Source organism: Haemaphysalis longicornis, unplaced genomic scaffold, assembly GCF_048455015.1.
Source record: "Haemaphysalis longicornis isolate Haplotype H1 unplaced genomic scaffold, Haemaphysalis longicornis Haplotype H1 scaffold_2, whole genome shotgun sequence".
NCBI classification, from domain to species: domain Eukaryota; kingdom Metazoa; phylum Arthropoda; class Arachnida; order Ixodida; family Ixodidae; genus Haemaphysalis; species Haemaphysalis longicornis.
In genome coordinates, this window is record NW_027526295.1 from 181707679 (window position 1) to 181728172 (window position 20494).

The 20494-nt window shown below is 46.8% G+C and overlaps 1 protein-coding gene across 3 annotated transcripts in view; it reads left to right on the forward strand.

The window, feature by feature from the left end:
• The first annotated feature begins 4707 nt into the window (after positions 1 to 4707).
• Positions 4708 to 20494, forward strand: part of LOC144169599 (uncharacterized) — a 306776-nt gene continuing 290989 nt past the window's right edge. For 2 of the 3 annotated variants that reach the window (XR_013322475.1, XM_077698844.1), the window contains exon 1: positions 4708 to 4756. The gene's annotated coding sequence lies outside the window, so the exon portion shown is untranslated. The remainder of the gene's footprint in view (positions 4757 to 20494) is intronic. The other variant, XM_077698845.1, reaches the window with a different exon arrangement.

A 20494-nucleotide genomic window follows, 5' to 3' on the forward strand; every position in this document is an offset into this window, starting at 1 on the left:
ATTTCGTTTTACGTGCAGAGCACTTTAAGTGCTCGCCTTGTCGTAGCTCGCTCGCTGGACCCAAGTAGAGCCACACGGCGTTCTGTAGTCGCGGCGTCCCACAGAGGCTTCGAAAGCCAAGTGGTTTATATAGTCATAAGCGTTCGAAACTCCTGAGCCGCTGGCGCTTGTCATACACCTCCCCGTTGTTTAGCGCAAAGAAAAGTGCAGGTACATTTGAGGCAAAATAAACGTAATTAACCGGCAGCGCCCGCGTTTGGTTAGTTAGGAACGCTCGTTGGGTTGGTTTTTACGATCGTGAGCAAAAAAAAAAAAAAAGTGGCGGGGCAACCTCGGCACGAGCCGGAGGAAAGTCAAGCACTAAAAGAACAGAACTCTCGCTGGCGCAGTTTTAGGCAGGGGGCGAGCGAGCACTACGGAGGCGGGAAATTTCAAATGCATAGGACAAACCTCCGTTGAATTCCACAGGAGAGGAATGAGACAGGGCGGCGAAGAGCATGATGGGTGGTAAGAGTGAGCGGATTATGGCGCCACAGCCAGTTATGGCGATTCACTCTCTGCACTTCCGACAGCTTTTACATTAAGTGCAACGGCTTTAATTTTTTTCTCGACGCACCCGCCACTGATCACTGTTCAGAAAAAATCAAATATCTACCAGAGAAGGGCACTACCGCCTTTCCAGATTACGCTGGAACGACCAACGAACTTTCTCAAATCTTTGAGCTCCCTATACTTCTAGACAGTGATGGTGCCCTTGACCAAATGAGACAAAAAAATTTGCGAAGCTTGCACTACTAAGTCGCGCAAGGCTTCAACCATAGCGAAGCCGGAGGATTTCTTCCTATGTAAGCACTGAAGTACAGACCACCACGCATTGCGTTAGGTTTGAAATTGTTTATTTCATAAAATAACAGAATTGTTTATTTCATCAAATAACAGATACGGACCCTGACGCAGGACTGTTAGATCCAGATGAAACGAGACATAAATGACGGGCCTACAATCCTGACTAGAGCAATTCTAGATCCGGCCCTGTCGAAGGCCCTTGAATTCACTCCTAGTAATCTTGCAAAGAGGCCTTTGCCCTGCAGTTGGTGTAGATACATTGTTGTTGTTGTTGATGATGATGATGGTGAATCTTGCGGCAATGGACTGCCGGGAACAAATGTGCAATCATGTGCGCGCCTTTCTCGCAGCTATGACCGTAATCCTCAGCCGGGATGGTCGACAGTCCTTCCGTACTCATAAATGAAGGCATACGGCAATGCTCTAGCTTTTCGCAGTTATTCTTTAAACTGGCCACTTAGAAATCGCTCGGGAACTCATCCGCAAAGACTGCCTGAAGCCGTCAGTCTATGCCAACGACATTGTCACGAGCAGGAAAGGAAGTAGGCAAAGGCGCAATGCGCCATCCTCGTCTACCTCTGAAGAACACCGTGGAGAACTGACGATTGTGTATATTATCACCTATCATGGGTACGTCTCACTCGTCTTCCGGCCACGTAAAATTTGCGAAGGTGTGGTTCCACTGTCATACCATACCCGGCGCTTAACAACGCATCGTCCTGGGGTCGATAAAATTAGTAACTACGCCAAGCATAATAAAACTATAAATGTGACATATGCAAGTCCATTCGAACTCAGCCTTGCCACGATGAAAGCTTCGCCTTACGTTGATTCCCAGCACCTGTCCCCAACGCCTTGTCGAACACACACTAAGCATGACATTTGTCGTGTAGGCTGAACCATAGGACACAAATCGAATATAAGTTAGGGTGCCAAAGCGGGGCCACAGGACCCCTGGCTCCCACCACAGCTCTTCGTCCTGTTGTATATTTCTTTTATCCCTTCCGTGACCTCTCTACGCAGCCAGTAACAAGCGTGGGGTGCCACCAGATCGCTTGCTTCCTCAGATACAAACTTTCGGCACCCGCATACCTCACGGTGATGCCCTCCGGATCCTCGGTCTTACCATTCATTATGCGGGCAGCTCGGTACCGACTCTGCGTACACTCCGCAGTCAGATCACCCACTTTTCCCATCTCCTCCGCCGGGTTTCTAACCGAAGAGTACGACTGCCCGAACATCACCTGCTCCGCATCATCGAGGCTTTTTAATGTACCGGATACTATACACAATACCGTACTTGCAACAATCGCCTTCCCAGCTCCCGTCCCTGAAGGCCTCACCGCGTCGCTGCGGGAGTACCCGCCTACGACCACAGCGCCGCCCTTCTGGAACTTGGAATATTTATAAGCCACTTGAAGAACGCACCCCGTGCCATCGGAATGCCGAACTCGATCGCCTGCAGACTTCTGCCCAAGGTCGCGCTATTCTTGACGCACTTAACTACCACACTCCGGCACTGCTCCCCATACAACCGGAATTCGCTCCTTGGGCCACTTTCGCTAATTTACGGGTTGAGTCTTTGCCCCGCAACATGAACCCTGATCTAAACCCTGCGCGCTCAGGCTCTCTCCAAACATCATTTTCTATTTTCTCACGGTTCCGTCGTTTACTTTACTGACACCAGCAACATCCCGTCAAACTCACCAGGCACGGCTTCATTTCTCCGACTCCCATCTTCTGACACTGCCTCGGTTTCTTTTCTTTCGCCACATGATTCGACCTCCTCGAACAATACGCTATTGCCCTTGGAATAGAGCACGCTACTCTCAGCGTCCCTATCACCACGCCAGTATACATTTTCTGCGACTCCCAATCAGCCCTTCGTAATTTCGCTCACCGTGAAACCCATCCATACACAACTGACTTCGTTACCTTAATACTTGCTTTCAATCCTTGGCCATAGCTTGGGTCCCTGGTTTCGCTGGAGTCGATGGCAACGCCCGAGAAAACGCGCTACTCCGAGTAACTTACCCGGGTCCGCCCATGTCCAGGCCAACCCTGGGCCACCCACCGACGGTTCGCACTCAGCACAGCCCTTCCCGCGGTTATAACTTACACGTCCCGCGCCTATCCTGCCCCCTGTACCAACCCCCAAGTCCCCGTATAACTCGTGAGGCTGCGTGCCTCATTCGGCAGGCGCAAACCTCTTCCCTCCCATCCCTTCATATTCTTCAACGCACCTAACGGCGCCCTGGCCATCCTTCCTGTCCCATTTGTTCTTGTTACCCATCCAACCCCCATTCTTATGGAGAATGCACTCCACCATCTCCTGCCCCATTCCTCCCCTCCATCACTTCCTGGAAGCACCGGCTGCCTCCCTCGCCGACAGTGAAGATACAGGCTGCCCAGGAAGCTCTCTGTGAACATGTGCTCCGGATCCGCACGAACATCCTGCAGCACTACTTGGACCTGGTGAATTGAAGACTGAAATCAGGACCCGGACCTAGGTAACGTTTGAATTTGGGATAATTAATTCATCATAAAATGGTGAAAACAGCACTTAAGCAAAGACTGTAAAAGTGGACAGAGACACGAGCGCCGTGTCTCTCTTCTTGTCTTGTCTTCGTTTAAGCTCTGTTTTGACCGTTTTATGCTACACCTAGGTCATCCGGACAATAAAGATCGTTCTCTCTCTCTCTCTCTCTCTCTCTCTCTCTCTCTCTCTCTCTCTCTCTCTCTCTCTCTCTCTCTCATGAACTGTCTGTCACAAGATGTCGTCGTTCATGCAACACATCAAGAAGGTCCCTCAAATAATTTTCTGTTCCCCTCCTACAGATTCCCCTCGAGTCCTGGTGCCCTAGCGTTTGCCATATTCATGAGAGAAGCGAACCCACGCCGTCGCGTCAGCCACCCAATGCCTCAGCCCCAGGTTAACAGGGCTGGGCCTCCTTATCCTACAAAGGTTCTTTTTTTTTTTTTGCAATAACTACAGAAAACATAATATTGAAGCGTGAAAATTTTGGTTTAGTTTCGAAATTTTTGTCGTACAGGATTATGTGTGACTGGCCCGAAGCGGGACAATTGTCCGTATTTAATTCACTTTCAGTCTTTGACAAACTTTTCTAGGCCAAGTAAAAAATGCATAGGCCAAAAAAAAAATCTCACATATGCGCTTACCTTTCGAGCGAGGACGAAATACTTTATGCCAGAAGCTCCAGAGAACACGCTTCTTTCTTTCTGTCATGAAATATTTTCTCGGCACAGTTAAACGCTAAGCTTTCGCTTTGAAATCTTTCTGGCCCAAAACATTTAACGTGGCCCAGAAAATGTTGACAAAACCTATACGTTGCAAATATCTAGGCCTCACTGTACGGGAAATGACACATTCGGGAAATTACAATTTCGAAATCCCTGTGAGAAAACCTCACTAATCCCGCGTTCCTCCTTGATGCTTTTGCACCGTTTACCGCCACCTGCTAGCATTTTTGCAGTCTCACCCACGGAGCCGCATTAGATGTTACCATCCTCTCCGCGTCATTGTCGCCCGAACAGCGCAGCCACAATCACTATCGGCACGACAGCACCTCCGACAGGTGGCCGGAATCGCTCGAGCGCGTCCATTTGCGTTCCGCCAGCCCCCGGTGGAAACACAAGCAGCAAACTGGCGAAAGGGGAATCGAGCTTCCCCATCAGCCTGCTCGCGCCTTGCCTCGGCCGCGGAATTTACCTTCGTTTCGCCCCCATTCGACTCGTGCACGCCAGTTCTAGCGCTCCGCTCCAGGTGGCGGCACAGGCAAAATGTGCGCACAGATTCCACTGTGGGTGCGCTGCCGGCGATCGCACCGGCGTCTGTCGGCGGAACGCGCCGTTCGCCGACTGGGATTTCCGACTTCGATGCGACCGGCAGGTAAGCTGACAAGCTTCTCTCTTCGTTTTCCTCCCGTCGCTTGCATCATTTTTTTTTTTTTTCGCGTTTCTCCGCACCACCGCCGAGTTCCGCGGGAAAGGATGACCGACAGGGGACCAACATCTTCCGTAGGTGCAAGGTCGTCGCCACCGAACTTGGGTGTGCGCGGGTAAACGCGCCCGCTGCTATACCCGAGCGGCCACTGTATTACGCCGGCCGGCTCCCTCTCCTACTGCTGTGTCAGCTGAATCTTGACAAGTGGCTCCTCGCCAAATCCATCGAGCGCTGCAGGGGTGCTGCCGCAATAGGCGGGTGGCGCAGGGCATTATAGTGTCGGCCGTTGTCACCAATGTCTTTCTGCGCGGCTGGTTATAGCGCTTGTTTTTACGGTATAAGTGCGCATTATCGCTATTTGTGTTTAAGTGTAACTCCACCGTAATTACGGGATTATTCCAAACTTCTATTAAACATTGTGATATCCTTGATTCCTATGCACCGCGAAAATTCGAATAAATTGAGCAGAAAACAGCAGACAGCCATCTGCACCAGCTGTCGACATTTAAAAATGTCCTTGGTTGCTGAATCGTAATTTAATATTTGTAAAATGCGACTTACACAGGAATGGATACGCCGATGAAGAGACCGCTTTACCCCAGGAAAAATACGGGCACATGACAGCCAGTTGGACGTCGGTCGAATTATGCGAAGCACTCTTCAGTCGCATTGGCCGCCTGTTATTGGTGGGAGGCGGAACTTAGCCAAACACATTCTTTGCGAAAACGGTGTCATTTCTGTTTTTTTTTACTAACCTCGAACCTTACCCTTTCATATATATATATATATATATATATATATATATATATATATATATATATATATATATATATATATATATATATATATATATATATATATATATATATATATCACTACAAGTAAACCCTGTGTTTTGTTCATTCCAGTGAGGCTCTAACAAATGCTAGCACAAAGATGGCACCACGCCCCTTATGCCAGAAATTTACAGGCTAAATTCTGGTCAGAAAAACATGCGTCGACACCTGAAGAAGCGTAGCAGCGGAATTCGTGTAAATAAAATTAGCTATATGCGCGCTTTCTTCCTTTTTTTCTATTGCTAAATTTCTTTTAGCTGCGCACATTCGTCGGAGCTGCAAAATTATTACGAGCAACATAATAAGGAATCAATTTTCAGAACATAACGTTCAGACACCAGTTTCAACTTTCCGCAGCAAGTGCAGCTGAATAGCCATCATTTACGGCCTTAATTGAAAATGCATCATGGGCATTCAATGCTGTATGTATAAAATACAAATTCGCCTATAAATATATCCCGAAGATTTTTTTTTTAAATTCATTATTCTCAATATCGGGATTATGTGCCACAGGTGTTGTCTTCCGAAGTACCTTCTTGTTAAAATATAACGAGCTGTTTTTCCTGCTGTACTAAGATTTTTGAGGTTTTTGTAAGGTTGTTATGAATTTGTTTTTTCTGCATTTTTTATAGAAGCCTTAACATCAAAATTTCTTTTTACAGTACGCGGCTATATATTACACCCGAAGTTGGTGACAAGAAAACAAAACCCGTGTGTCGACTGCCGAACTTCACAACCAACAAATAAATTAACGAAATCTCGTCCAACGTTCATTTTCCGTCGAGTTATCCGGAAGTTGATTCGCAAAATCTCGATGGGCATCGTTAGTTGAAGAAAATTACTGCAGATCTTGTTTCCCTACCCTTTGTCTCCTGCGTCTGGTTTTGTTGCTGAATATCAGCCGAATTTCTTTCCTTTTTTGCCGCCTTTGTTAGAAATATAAGTTATCTCAAAATATGCACTTTGATTTTATTCCACTCATAGCTCTAGAGTATAACAGACTGGGTACTGCCAAGAGAATGACGGGTTTCAAAATTATCCCTCGCTTGCCAGTGATCACTGATGACAAAATGTCTATCCATTTTTTACTTGTGTTAAGCCTGTTGGTTTTTAAATATGGTCGAACATAAGACTACGTAACGGTGGGACTTATCGATTATCATTCTCGGACTCACTGCGAACTGTGTAGGACGCAATGCGGTATTTGTTTTTTGCATGTGGATAGTCCTATTCCCGGCATAATCCTCGGACAGCCACGGATTATCCGCGAGGAGTTTCAGAGCAGGAGGAGGAGGAGGAGGAGGAGAAGGAGGAGGAGGACGTTATTAATGCACAAGCAAGATTGAATAGAAATTGAGAAGCCCCAGTGTACGCTCGTGTTGTAGTCACGCGTTGTAGTCATCCATTATGGCGCCCTAAACTGCGCAGCATTGTGCGTAAAGGGATTCTAGAGGTTGCAATATTCACAGATACTGGTATAGGCTCCACAGAGCCGGGAAAACTTACTTTTCAGAATAACGCAATAACGATTGGTACTGGGTGTTTGTGCATAATGTGTGGAACTGTGTAAAAACATTTCCCTCAATATCTTCTGAAACAACAACACTATCTTGCTGCTGTCGTGAGGCTTTTTCTTTTTTGCCTTGAAAGTGCATTAGGACCACCTGCCCCTATCTGTTTTACTTTTTTTTAGTCTAAGGGGAATGGCAGAAATGCTCGCGCAAGGTCACATGGAGAGCGTCATTACACCGTAACGTCATTCAGCCACTCGCCTGTAACTTTTAGCGTTCTCCGGGGAAAGCTGCACCTTCTTTTTTGCTCGTTGCTAACTTCGTGAAAAGCATTTATCGCCGCACACGCCATTTCCGATTCCTTTACTTTTCGTTTCTTTTGATTACATCAGAATGTTTTTTTTTTCTTGCAGCATTCTTTCCCTCGCATGGGCTCGAGCTGTCTTTAAGAGTTTCCGGTATTTATACTTCTGTTTACGCAAAGAAGAAGATTGTTGCTGGCAGGCAGCTGTTTAGTTTTTCTTCCCCCCTTTTTTTCTTCTCCGCGCCTGTTGCCGCAGGCGACGCTCGTTAGCACCAAGCACCACGCCGAGGTTAGCCCCAGGAACAGGCCATTAGGGCGCTCTAATCCCACACGCAGCTTTTAATTTGTCTGTGGAGTGCGCGCGGGGGGGGGGGGGGGGGGGAGAGGGGGGGGGGGGGACGATGGAGCTCGGATACGATGTAATGGCGCGTGAGGCTCTGGCGCCCGCCGCCTTTGCGACTCGCGGTCGAAGCACTTCAATTCTCGTTTCCGCGACGGAATGAGTGTCGCTTAAACTCGCCTAACGCAGGAAGTTCACGAGAGATGCAAACCAGTAAACTCCCCTTCGGACCTTGTTGTTCATTACTATTACTTAACATTTGCATGCTAGCGTGCTTGTGCCCTATCAGATTCATATATACCGCGTGACCAAAATAATATCACGCATTGAGAGATAGATATAAACACCCGATCTTATACATGCATACAAATATATATGTAAAAAATTACATACATACATACATACATACATACATACATACATACATACATACATACATACATACATACATACATACATACATACATACATACATACATACATACATACATACATACATACATACATACATACATACATACATAATGTCTGCTTGGTAACCCGGTAAGCCACATGGCTACGCTCTGAGAGAGGGTGCACTCGCGGTGTGATGGCGTAAGAACGCGTGAACAGTAACATTTATAACAAGCACGAGGGACGCAGAAAGCTTTGGCGGGCATGTCAGACACGAAGAAATCGCGCCAATGGATTTTTTTTAGAATACGTGACGTACGTTTACTGAGCAGGATGCTTTAATTTTTGAATTTTTATTCTCTGACGGTCATAAGGCTTGCTCTCATTGTGTCTGAATCGACGCTGGAACGAAATTCTACCGGCTATTTTTGGCACCGTTTTTTTTTTTTTTTTACAGAGCCGTCACAAAGGTGTTGTAGATCCACAGCACGGTAGGATTTATCAGTATCGAATGTTCTATGGTTTCTTTTTACGATAAAAGTAATTCATTTTCTGTAGTTTATTGAGGTACTTTTGCGATCCTTCAGATGCATTTTTTTTTCTTCCCGTAGTAAAGCCAACAGCTGCTGCTAATAGCTGGAAAGTGAGGACAGTACTACGTCAGCTAGCAGTTATTAAATTTTTTCATAGACTGCTGGCCGGCACAGTATCAAGGGATAGTTCAAGACGATTCTGGAAGAATGTTTTACAAATGACTAATTACAAAATTCGCGCAGCAACCGTCATGAAAATGTCACTAAAATAATCAGCAAACAAACAAAATTCAAATCCCTCGGTCTAATAACGAGGATGGTTGAAACGCGGAGCTTTCTTACGTGCAAAAAAATTACACCATCTTCCCGTGGGGAACACTGATGAGGATGCGAAGCATCGTGGCGGTTCCGTCTGGTTCCATGGTGTTGCCGTTATGTTGAGTGATCTGGTGTTTACTAGCGCCAGAGGGAATTCCGCGTCCGGGTCCACACCGGTGGCAAAGGCACGCAAGTACTGTTGTGTGACGTGAGTAGGCGGTGGTTGTCGAGGCGCCGAAACTCGTCCATCATGTTCTTGTCGATGTTGTCGTCTCTGTGGTAGAATCGGTAGTCTCCGTCAGCGTTGGTGAGGTAAAGGTTGTTGACGTGGTGCACCGGCTGAGAGCAACGTACACGCCCTCCTCTTCGCAGCTTTGTCTTCTTCTCCTTCTTCTTCTTCTTCAGCGGTTCCCTACGGGAAGATGACGATGGTGATTGAACGCGAAGCTATCTCGTGATGGATTCTTTGGTTGGCCAATTCCTAGGGGCATCCTGCCACAATCACCATCAGAGGCGCTGCGGACGGGGCACGGACGCGGGACATCCCCCCGAGCAAGAGATGCTTCGCATCTAAAATAAAATGGCCAAATGCCAAAGTCAAAGCTACTGCAATCAAAGTTCAAGCGTCAATGGTCAAAGTTCAAACTTCCTGCGAGTCGAAGTCCAAACTCAGTCGACAGCAAACGAATTCCTCGCGAAAAAGCTAAGCACCCCCCCCTCACCCCGAACCTATCTTCAACTCGGAATGGCGCAATCGGACATACGTCAGCTTCATAGCGCGAGGGACCCAGGTTCGATTCCAAACACGGGAGGCGTATTATTCTTGTTTCATCATCATCGTCGTCGTCGTCGTCATCGTCATCATCATGCTCCTTTCCATTGCGCGAACTAGGCTTTCCTGCAGTTAGTTTTGGTAACGACACCGTCATCAGTGAGACCAAGCAAGCTTCGCTTTAAAAAAGCGTCCTGCTTTGCATAAAAGACTCCAGTCAAGCAGTCGCCACACTCTAGTTTAAAGGAGTACTGACTCGAAATTTTTATGTTACGTTTTTTTAGCTGCTATGCGTGCCTACCAGCCCACTAATCATAGAATGACAGATTAGACGGTCGAGCGCAGCGTAAACATTCATTTACGGCGTCGTTTATTCGTGCCAGTTTCGGTTTCGACAAAAAAACGCCGAGCGGCCGCCATGACAGCATGTATCACATGGCGTCACCATTCTTGCCGTATCGCTGCCTCTCTGGAAGCGCGCGCGAGCGAGCGCACGCGCGCGCCCAGACCGGCCGAGGTCTTCGCCGTCCCCACAGGCCCGGGCAGCATGACGTCAGTCCCAAAACCATGACGTGTACACACGCCCGAGCAGCGCGCGCCAACCACAGCCAGCGCGTCGGCTTCGTCACGGGAGCCCCGGCGTCGACAGTTTGGGGCACGTAGCAGATGATGTCACGTCGACCCGCTCTGGCCTTTCTCGTGCAGGCGAAGATTAAAATGGATTTTAAATATGTTTCGCTGAACGGTTGCTGTTGAAACTTGCTGGGAGATATCTCCTGATAAAAAGGAAGCGTTTTACATAGTTATCTCGGCTTTGAAATTTCGTGTCAGTACTCCTTTAAGTAACATTCTTCAGCTTCACTACACGCGTATACGGCGTTTCCGGTAGTGAAGCTGGCGTTTTTTGACAGAACAACTGATTTGGTTTCGTAATTTATGCGCTTGCGTAATTTTCACAATGGCATAGAACAGAACCGGCGCTTCAGAGGCCTTTTGTAAATACATGCACTTAGTAAACCTTGCACGCCCGGCCCACGGGACGGGAAGCTCTTCTTTTCCTCTCGGAAGTTGAAATGCGCAGAGCCTCTTCGTCCGCCGCGCGAAGTTTTAAATCGGCGCTGTACCGTATAAATCGCTGTGCCCTGATAAACCCTTGCGGCGATTTCTTTTCCAGCTCACTGATGCGCCTACATTACTAGAACGGCGAACAAAAAGTTTAATTCCCCCGTGGCGTTACTGCGTTTTGTAAAGTACCTTCGTTTGAAGTATGCGAAGTTGCTTATTTGTGTATTGCATACTTCGCTTACCCATGAATATCTATGCATATAAATCGCAAATAGAAATCGGTATAGGAACATCAACAACAAACAGTCGTGTAGTTGTAAAAGCCGCGCGCGCGCGCACGCACGCACGCACGCACGCACGCACACGCACACACACACGCACACACACGCACACACACACGCACGCACACACATGCACACACACATGGACTAGATTTAACACGACTTGTCAAAACGTAAAAGATGAAGGAACAGCTACAACCCACAGACACGAAATTGCAGTTGGCAGAGTTCTCAAAATCCAATATCTGCCACAAACCGGCGGGCCGTGCTGAAGTTCTTTCACCTATAGATGTATTGGGGCTCTGTAAAGCTCTTCTAGCCCCCCCCTGCATTTTTCTTTTCGATTGCAGGGACTCGGCAGCCCCAGACAACCCTAGCCGAAAGCTTATAGAAAGACAGCTTAGGCTACACTTCAAGTATTGTGGCTTGTGGCACGCGTGGGACTTTATAACATTTCTTTAAGGATGACAGCGAGGTTTCTAAAGAGGTACACGTAAAGGTACCCAGCGGCACCAGAAGGGGTTACCCAATATATTAAGTTTTTGTGTTTTATGAATTGTTTAAAGGAGTTGAGGGGAAAAGTCTACATGGAAAACGTATCTCAACCCGTCCGAAAAAAAAAAAAAAAAACGTGTACAACCTTCTTCCTGCCCACAGTGAACAAAACATGTACCTCACAAGAGGGTGTGAATAAACCTTAGTGGAATAACTGCGCGCTTACAGCCATTCAAACAGAAATAATATACGCTGAACTGTAGCAATGGTGGGTTAAGAGATCAGTTTAAACATTTCCTATCTGGTCCCTAATCAAGCCAGTAAACGGAAAGTGAAAGCCTGTTTTCTTTTTCTTTTGAGCAACCCGTTACGGCTACATTTGGCTGTAGGTTGGTCGTTTCTATAGTCAAAGTACCAAGCTATTTCAATGATTGCTGGGTCGCACTCATAGTCGTTCGCGTGGTGACGCGTTTCATGGTTACGTGCGTACCTACGTTCACAGCGTTTGAAGCAATGGCACAGGTGTTAAAGTTCGCTCCACCAGTATACAAGCGCTTCGCTACAGGAAGACGGCAAAACAAGCTGTTCTACATATGATATCCGTAGAGACGATTCTTAATTCAACCGTGGTGACGGGAGCTCTAAATTCGCGCCTCATTAAGCCTGAAATCGAAGTACGTGGTCATGCAACGTAACAGCACGTTGTAAAACAAGGTAACAGCATGTTGAAAGTGGTAAAATGAAATTAGCCGAGGTCACATTCGTGTGCGTTGAATGTTCCGTCCTTCTGCCGCAGTAGGGAGGTGAGGGATAGAGAGAGAATACCTTTTTTGAAGACCAGCGATGTTCGCTGAGCCGTCGCGCTGCTTGCTACGCTAGATGAGAGAAGAAAAACAAAAAAGGGAGAAAAAAGAAAAAACTGTGAAAACAAAAAGATGTCATTTGATGCGGCCATAATTTTCAATCACAGAACTTTGTCCAGTTCTGTGCTCCGAAGAAATTCCAAGAGAGCTTTGATTGCTCGTGTAGCCTGACTGGGACCCGACCAAGGACCCAAAACAGCCCTCAGCTTAAGTCCCGCACCAAGCTGCCTGCACAAAGAAAATACGAGTTTTTGTCTGTGCACGGTGTACTTTGGTACACAAGCATCACTCGAGAGCTTAAAATCGCTTCGAAAAGAACAGCTGGCCTGGGAAATCAATCTTTTGCACCTACAAGCCATACAAAGGGGACCCAGCGTAGATCTGCAGTGCCTTCCGGCCCACTGCGGAGTTGCCGGCAACGACGCAGCTGGCAAAGCCGCCTCATCTGCCCACAGTCTCAGCACTCAAGCAGTAGGGAGGTGTACGCGTGGTGACTTAACGGGGATATATGAATCTTATTACAGTTAAAAATGTCCGCTTACTACGAACCCGGCTCACTCACGCGAGCGAGCGTAGAAAAGAAGAAAAAAACGAGAAACTAAAACACACAAACTCATATTGGAAGGTTGGGAAGACAACAGGGATGTGAAGCAAACAAGGATCAGAGGATCAGAGTTGAGGATCAGAGTTGAGGATCAGAGGATCAAAGAAGGATCAGAGTTGAGGAATGACGTCGTTGCGTAGCTGGCAGAAAAGTTGTTAGCAGAACAGGTGACCAGCGTGGACGTGATGAACGACCGCCGAAGAATGGGCGAAAAGAACCGAATGAGCAATGGAGCGTATGCATGGGCGTGCAAAGGGCGGTGCGGAGTTGTTGCCACCTCGCTTTGTTCCACGTAAGCCGCCGTCGGAGGGGAACTAGAGACATTCGACGCACACAAGAATCAGTCTTGGTGGCTCTATCCGGTGTTACGCGAGACAGCACCTGCGCCGCTACGCTTGAAGGTTGGCCACCCGCTGGTAATAGCGACGGGTGATTGCACTTACGAAACCTGTCATTCTCGACGTTCTGTTGCGTTCGAAATGCGCCATCGACGCTGCTGCGTGCTATATATAAATCGGATACCGCACGTCACGCAGGTAGCGTGGCGTGTTATTCCGGCCGAGTTTTCGCCACGTTAGTTTCCTCACCCTATCGAACGTCATACGCTCGCTAAATCGTACGAATTCCCTGTGTTCCACAGTATTTTATAACTGGGTTGTGGCTCCGTCCAATCACACTAGTTTTATAAAGGGAACAAGTGGCCGTTTTTTACTAATCACCTTTTTTCAAAGGACATACTTAAACAGGGGTCGTGTTATTTTTTTAACACTTTTGATTCGCTAATAGTTTCAATGCATTACGCTTTCTTTCCGACTCGCGTTGCAATTATCGCGTTTTCTTTCTCTATGGTTTTTTTTTTAATTACGCCTTTTTTTTTATTTGCGACAGTATGCCCGTTGGCATAAATACTATGCTACAAGTATAGGTGAACTCCCGTTTCGCGAACAAACGCAAGAAGGGAGCGGTGGTGGGGTCCCCATATCCACCGATGGAGGTCAGGTGGTCTGCCAGGGTGGAGGCCTGTGCCTCGAAGGTGTACGCCTGATCTGGTTCTTCAGACGATAAGCACGTGCACCGTTTCTCTCAACGACAAACATTTACGTGTGGCAAGAATATATGATATAAAAATCCATACAGATATTGAAAGAGCAAAACTATTTCACAGTCAATTAATCTCTTGCAGGAATCGGTGAGAACATAGAATAAGGTGACAGGTGATGGGTGCATTCATACAGAAGTGACCACACGCGCGCTTTCAAGCGCGCACACAGGCACCACAAACGATTTCACCTGAAGAATTCGACTATTTAAAATAGCAGTTTTTTAAGAGGGGAATGGAGGAGGATGAAGAGAGGAATGAAGAATTAACCAAGCTTCGATAATGCCCAAGACTCCTGACCCAAGTACCTCCCCTACTGGATCTCCTACCTAATGGTCCTCCGTCTGCCGTCACAGAGGACGCGATCGCAAGGTGGACCCGCTCCCAGTACTGCTCCAAACAACCTCTACCTCCGGCACTGTGCAGTGTGCACTTGGCTGCCCAGCCGGCCAGCACACGTCATCTCGTGAAGGACTGAATAATCGAAGGATTAACGTGACCAACCGCTATCCATATTCGCATTCGAGGATTGAATCCGGCCACGCGCGATCAGAATTCTGCGGCCACAACAGATATTTGCGTGTGAAGCTTCCCTATTGCAACGAACGCAATCCTTGCTCCCCTCTTTCCACTACCACCGTAGCAGGTATTGCGCCGTCATATTTCTTACAGATTTTACATAACCCCAATTTACTTTGAATTCCCGCAGCAGTAAGGGCCTTAGATCTCACCCCACGGTAGTAGGACCTGCAGCGACAGCTGTTTTCTACCGGCTAAGCAGTTACGGTGATTCTCAGTGGAAGTTCCCCGCGGTAGAACCTGAAGTTCGTGCTTAAAGATGATAAAAGAATACTAAGCATGTACATGGGCATAAATCATGCGTGTGCACGGAGGTACCGGCATCGTACAGGTGACCTTCTAGATACACATGGAAACTTACGGAGGCCATTTTTGGCTAATGTGCCGAGTGTGAGTTGAGTTGGTCGGTGAAACTGACTTCATTTTAAAAGTGACAACCCGGGCATTGTGCAAGACGTAGAGGTGCTAAGTGAGATTCATGTGCAGCGATCACAGGATGGTTAGATTCAAGCTATGGACGAATCTCAAAAGAGGAAGGAGAAAACTCGTGAAAAATAAAAAAAAAACCAATGGAGTCAGTCAGAGCCAGATCGCAGAAGTATAAAATAACTCTTCAAAACAAATTCGCGCTTCTAGGCGAGCAGAACGAGGCCAGTGTAGACAAGCTAAATGACAACCTAACATCCGCACTCAGCGAATCAGCAGCAGCTGTGGTGGAAGCAATTGTAGAGAACAAACTGAAAAACTAACTAATAAAGCGAAGGAACAAGTTGCCGGACGTAAGAACATGAAGGTGTCAAGTACGGCAGATCAGAATAAATTAGCCCAGCTGTCGAAATTGACCAACCGAAATAAAACAAACGACATTGGTACACATGACATGACAGTGATCGGGGAAACTCTGCAAATAGGGGGAAGCTTGAAAGCAACTAAGAGAGAGCTAGCCATCGGCAAAGACAGGATGTACGCACTCAGAGACGAGCACAGTAGCTTTACGCACATCTTGTACGAGATAGTAAAGGTAGCAGGACAATTGTACACCAGGCTGTATTCCAGCGACGTTAGACCAGGGGAAACTACTGAGAGTACAAGCTCAACTTGCGATGTCCCACTAGTAACTAAAAAGGAAGTTTGAAAGGCTCTTGACTGCATGAAAACAGAAATACCTACAGTTAACGATGGCATAACCGTGGATCTTATGAAAGATTGAGGAGCTATTGTTTTGGAAAAGCTTGCTGTACAATTTTCGGAATGCTTGAAAACTCATTAAGTACCCATAGCCTGGAAAAATTCTAATATTATTCTTATTCTTAAGAATGGAGATCACAAAGATCTCTGCAATTACAGACCCATCAGCCCACTCTCAGTTGTTTACAAGCTGATTACCAAAGTTATAGCAAGCCGAAAAGATGAAAGCATGGGTTACGAACAACCTAGAAAGCAGGCTGGGTTTAGGAAAGGGTACTCAACCATGGATAACATCCATGTGATCAATCAAGTGATATAAAAATCTGCAGTGTACACTAAACCACTTTAGATGGCATTTATAGATTGGGATAAAGCGTTTGATTCCGTACTCACCACAGCCATGCTTTAAGCACTAAAATACCAGGGAATAGGGGAGACCTACAGGCGACTTCTAGAAGACATATATAAGGAATGCACGGGCAGGAAACCCGTCCTCAAGCAAAGCGATAAATTCCAGATCCGAAAATGTGCAATACGGGGAGATGCCATCTCGCCAAAACTATTCACAGCACCTCTGGAGGGGGTATTTAGAAAGCTTGACTGGAAAAGCATACTATTAAGGATAAACGGGGAATACTTGAGCCATCTGAGGATTGCGAAATTGCTGAGTGAGACTGCAGAACACCTGCAAACAATTAATGCTTGAGGAAGTACAATCAGAAAGCATGGCCACGGAGCTAAAAGGAAATAGGAATAAATCGAAATTAATGAAGAACAAGCACACAAAAAACGCCCGCTTCAGCTTAGGAAACGAAACGCTAGAAGAAGTAACAGAATACGACCTCGGACAAATGGTTAGTGCTGACCCCAACCACGAGAGAGAAATCCGGCGCAGAATACGTATGGGTTGGGGAGCAGTCGGCAAGCACTCTCAAATAATTAAAAGTAAGCTACCTGTGTAACTCAAAAAAAAAAAAAAAACTGCAACCATTGCGTACTGCCGATGATGACATACGGAGCTGAAACTTGGCACCTTACTAAAACACTAGAGAGCAAACTTACATCGGCTCAACGGTCCATGAAACGAATAATGTTCGGAATAACACTCAAGGATGGGACACGAGCTACCTGGATCAGAGAACAAACTAGAGTTGAAGATATCATAGTTCAAATAAAGAAAAAGAAATAGACTTGGGCTGGCCGTGTAGTGAGATGAACGGACAATCGGTGGACAATTAGGGTAACAGGGTACCGATTAGGGTACCAAGAGATGGGTCTAGAAGAAGGGGATGGGCATTAATCCGACGGAGGGATGAAATAAAGGAATTGGGGGGTAAACTGTGGGCTCGATCAGCGCAGGACAGGAGCGGTCGGAGGTCAATGGGAGAGGCCTTCGTCCTGCAGTGGACCTGAGTAGGCTGCTGCTTCTGCTGATGATAATGTCGTGGGTGAGCATGTGTCTCAAGCAGCGACATGAAGATTTTTAAGGCAAAGCTTTCTATGCCTCACTGCTGCCGTTGTATACGAAAACGCACTGCAGAAAAGCCAACCTTACACAATGGGATGGTAGATTTTGATGATGGCGATGATGACGACGACGACGACGATGGTGATGATGATGATAATAAACCCCGAAGCTTTCTTTGGGAAAAAACGTGTTGCATGATAGCCAACTTGCACCATTGGTTCCCGCAAAGGCATATGAAGCGCCTCAAGAAAAAAAAAGAACACTGCCCGTTGTCGGAATAGAAGCTTGGTCCCTCGCGTTATGACACCGACGTCTATCCGATGGCGCCGTTCCGACACGGTCGAAACAGTTTGGATTTTGAACTTTGGGTTTCACTCAGGTTGTTGCATGGGAGAAAGTTTCGCGTTTCAACCATCTTTCTCTAAAGAAAGGGGCTTTACTTTTTTAATGCCTTATGTTGTGTGGCTGCTAAGCTGGGATTTCAGACAATTCGGCCCCCCGCGCTTCTTTTGCTGCAGTGTTTTTTAGTGGTATCTGTCAGCCTTTCTTTTTGACGTCGCTGTTACTGTGGCTCCATTGTGACGATCCCATAAATCCGTCGGACAACCTTCCCAGGTGGTAAAATGCTAACAGTATCAAGATTTTTGTAGAACAACTAGAGTTCATGCACGTGCCCCCCTTCCCCCCTACCGTACCCGATTTCCTTTTGTTTGCAGAGGACGCCGGTTTCCTCTTGTGAATATGGATCATGTCTGATTTTTCCTTGCCCATTGACCGCGAAGGAACTTGTTAGCTGTAGCAGCGAGGTACAGTAAAAGAATCACTCGCTGCAAGGCATAGGCTCTTCTGATTAGCAGTTGTGCAGAACCAGCTTTTACCCCCCCCCCCCCCCCCGCGCCCAACAACGCTCATAATCAGGCAACAAACAAAACCTTTAGAATCAATTTCTGACTTTTTTTTCTATACTTGAGTAATAAATCGCGTGAACCCTTTTTAGGTGTCGAATTTACAGACCACTGCAGGGCACTGCATGCATGAAAGTGCACACTGCACTCATGGGAGCAACGATGAAAAATATTCCCCACGCATTTTCGCTACGCTTATACTCAATTGTGCAGGTGTGGGAGGCCATCACCTTACTAAACCACTTGCTTTATTACTTTCATTAGCTTTTAGCGAACGCACAGCGGTTTCATTTTATTCTTTCTTTTTCTTGACTGCCTTCTTTCACAGTATACCCTCGTTATGCCGAAGTACTCGGTACAGAAAACTGGATCCATTATAAGCGATACTACGTTGAAAGTGGGGATGATTAGCTCTCAATCCTGCCTCTGTGGTGGGGACCATAAAACACTTCGAAAAAAGCGAGATTTCTAGTAAAGCGATTTTGTTATAACCAGCGTGTACTGTACTTGCATTCCACGAACTTAGTAAGCAATCAAACGCTCATCTCTAGCGTGCCAGCCTTGACGAATCATAGGTCGCTGAAAGCACCCAGCACATTTCAATGACTTCAGACCATAAAGCCTGGTTGTCAGACTGATAGAAAGTGTATTTCTCACCAATTCGATAGCGGAGACGATTTAACTCGCTCCGGCAGCTCCTATAGTTGGGCCCTGCGTACAGAGTACCGCTTCGCAGCTTCGCGATCCTACTACGAAATTTAAACGACCCGACCGATTTCGGCCGGGAATGCTCAGTTCGCTGTGAATTCTTAATGGTTACGTATAATGCTCAGATTATGTTTTCACAAACGAGCTTAATGCAGCCTGCTTCGCCGTGCATGACTAATATCAGAACCGTGGCAAGCGTAACAGCTCCGAAGCTTCGTTTTGATCGTTGTAGCATTAAGAGGGTTGATTTTTTTTTCTTTTGCTGGCTCAAATTAAGTTCGGAGCACTCTGGCAATCTCTCAAAATTTCCCGACGTCATTCGCTAATGAAAACTTCATTATGGAGACCTGCTTGCTCTTTCAAAACTCGGTGATGGAGATACCTTGTAGTTCTAGAAGAACCCGCCTAGTCACGAGCGCTTCGCGCTGTATTCCTAATCGATTTTATCGACCGGGCAGCCATTAGGCTTCCTCGAGTCATATCTCCGCAGTGTGTGCTCGACGATGGGATATAAAAAAATTAAATGTAGCCGTTTCCTTATTTTATAGAAAACGAAGAAATTCCGCGAGTACATCTTCATTATTGCACCCCGGTTTACCGTGCACGGTTCCGCAGAAGCAACGATAAAAGTAGATTGCCTAAGCAGGCACCTTTACAGTTATGCCGCGTTCGCTCGATTCAAAGCACGTACATGTCGGATTAAGCGATAACGTTTCAAGGCAGCAGGAAGCCGCCAAAGCTGCTGCGCGTCGAACAAAAAAAGAATGACATTACTGCAAACTCATTTAGTCGTTATGGGATTAGTGCTGAACGGAACGGTTTTTTTTTTTTTTTGTGGGGTGGGTATTTTAGCCTTACTTTCATGATGTATTTTTCAAAGCGGGAGCCTTAAATTTCTCATTATGTGAAAAACCGGTGCTGTCGCGGTTGTCCGCTACAAAAAATGAGCGCCACTTTAAAGAGCAAATAAAAACACGTTTGAGTTTGTACGAAAATTGAAACCGGGTGTTCGGTGTTAAAGCCGAGTGAGTTATCACCGCGCTACCTCTGCACGTGTCAAGCAGAAGAACAATAGTTGATTGATTGATTGATTGATTGATTGATTGATTGATTGATTGATTGATTGATTGATTGATTGATTGATTGATTGATTGTAGGGTTTAACGCGCCCACGCAACGCAGGCCATGAGGTGCGCCGTAGTGGAGGGCTCCGGATTAAGTTTGACCATTTGGGGATCTTTAACGTGTGCCGAAATCTCGTACACACTGGCGTTTTTGCTTTAAGCCTCCATCAGAAAAGCGGCCGCTGCGGTCGGTAATCTAACCCGCGTCCTCGTGCTCAGCAGCACAGCTCCAATTAGCCACTGAGCCACCGCGGCCGGCGGAACAAGTGTTACCAGAGTCCGTGCGTCGCTGACGGCA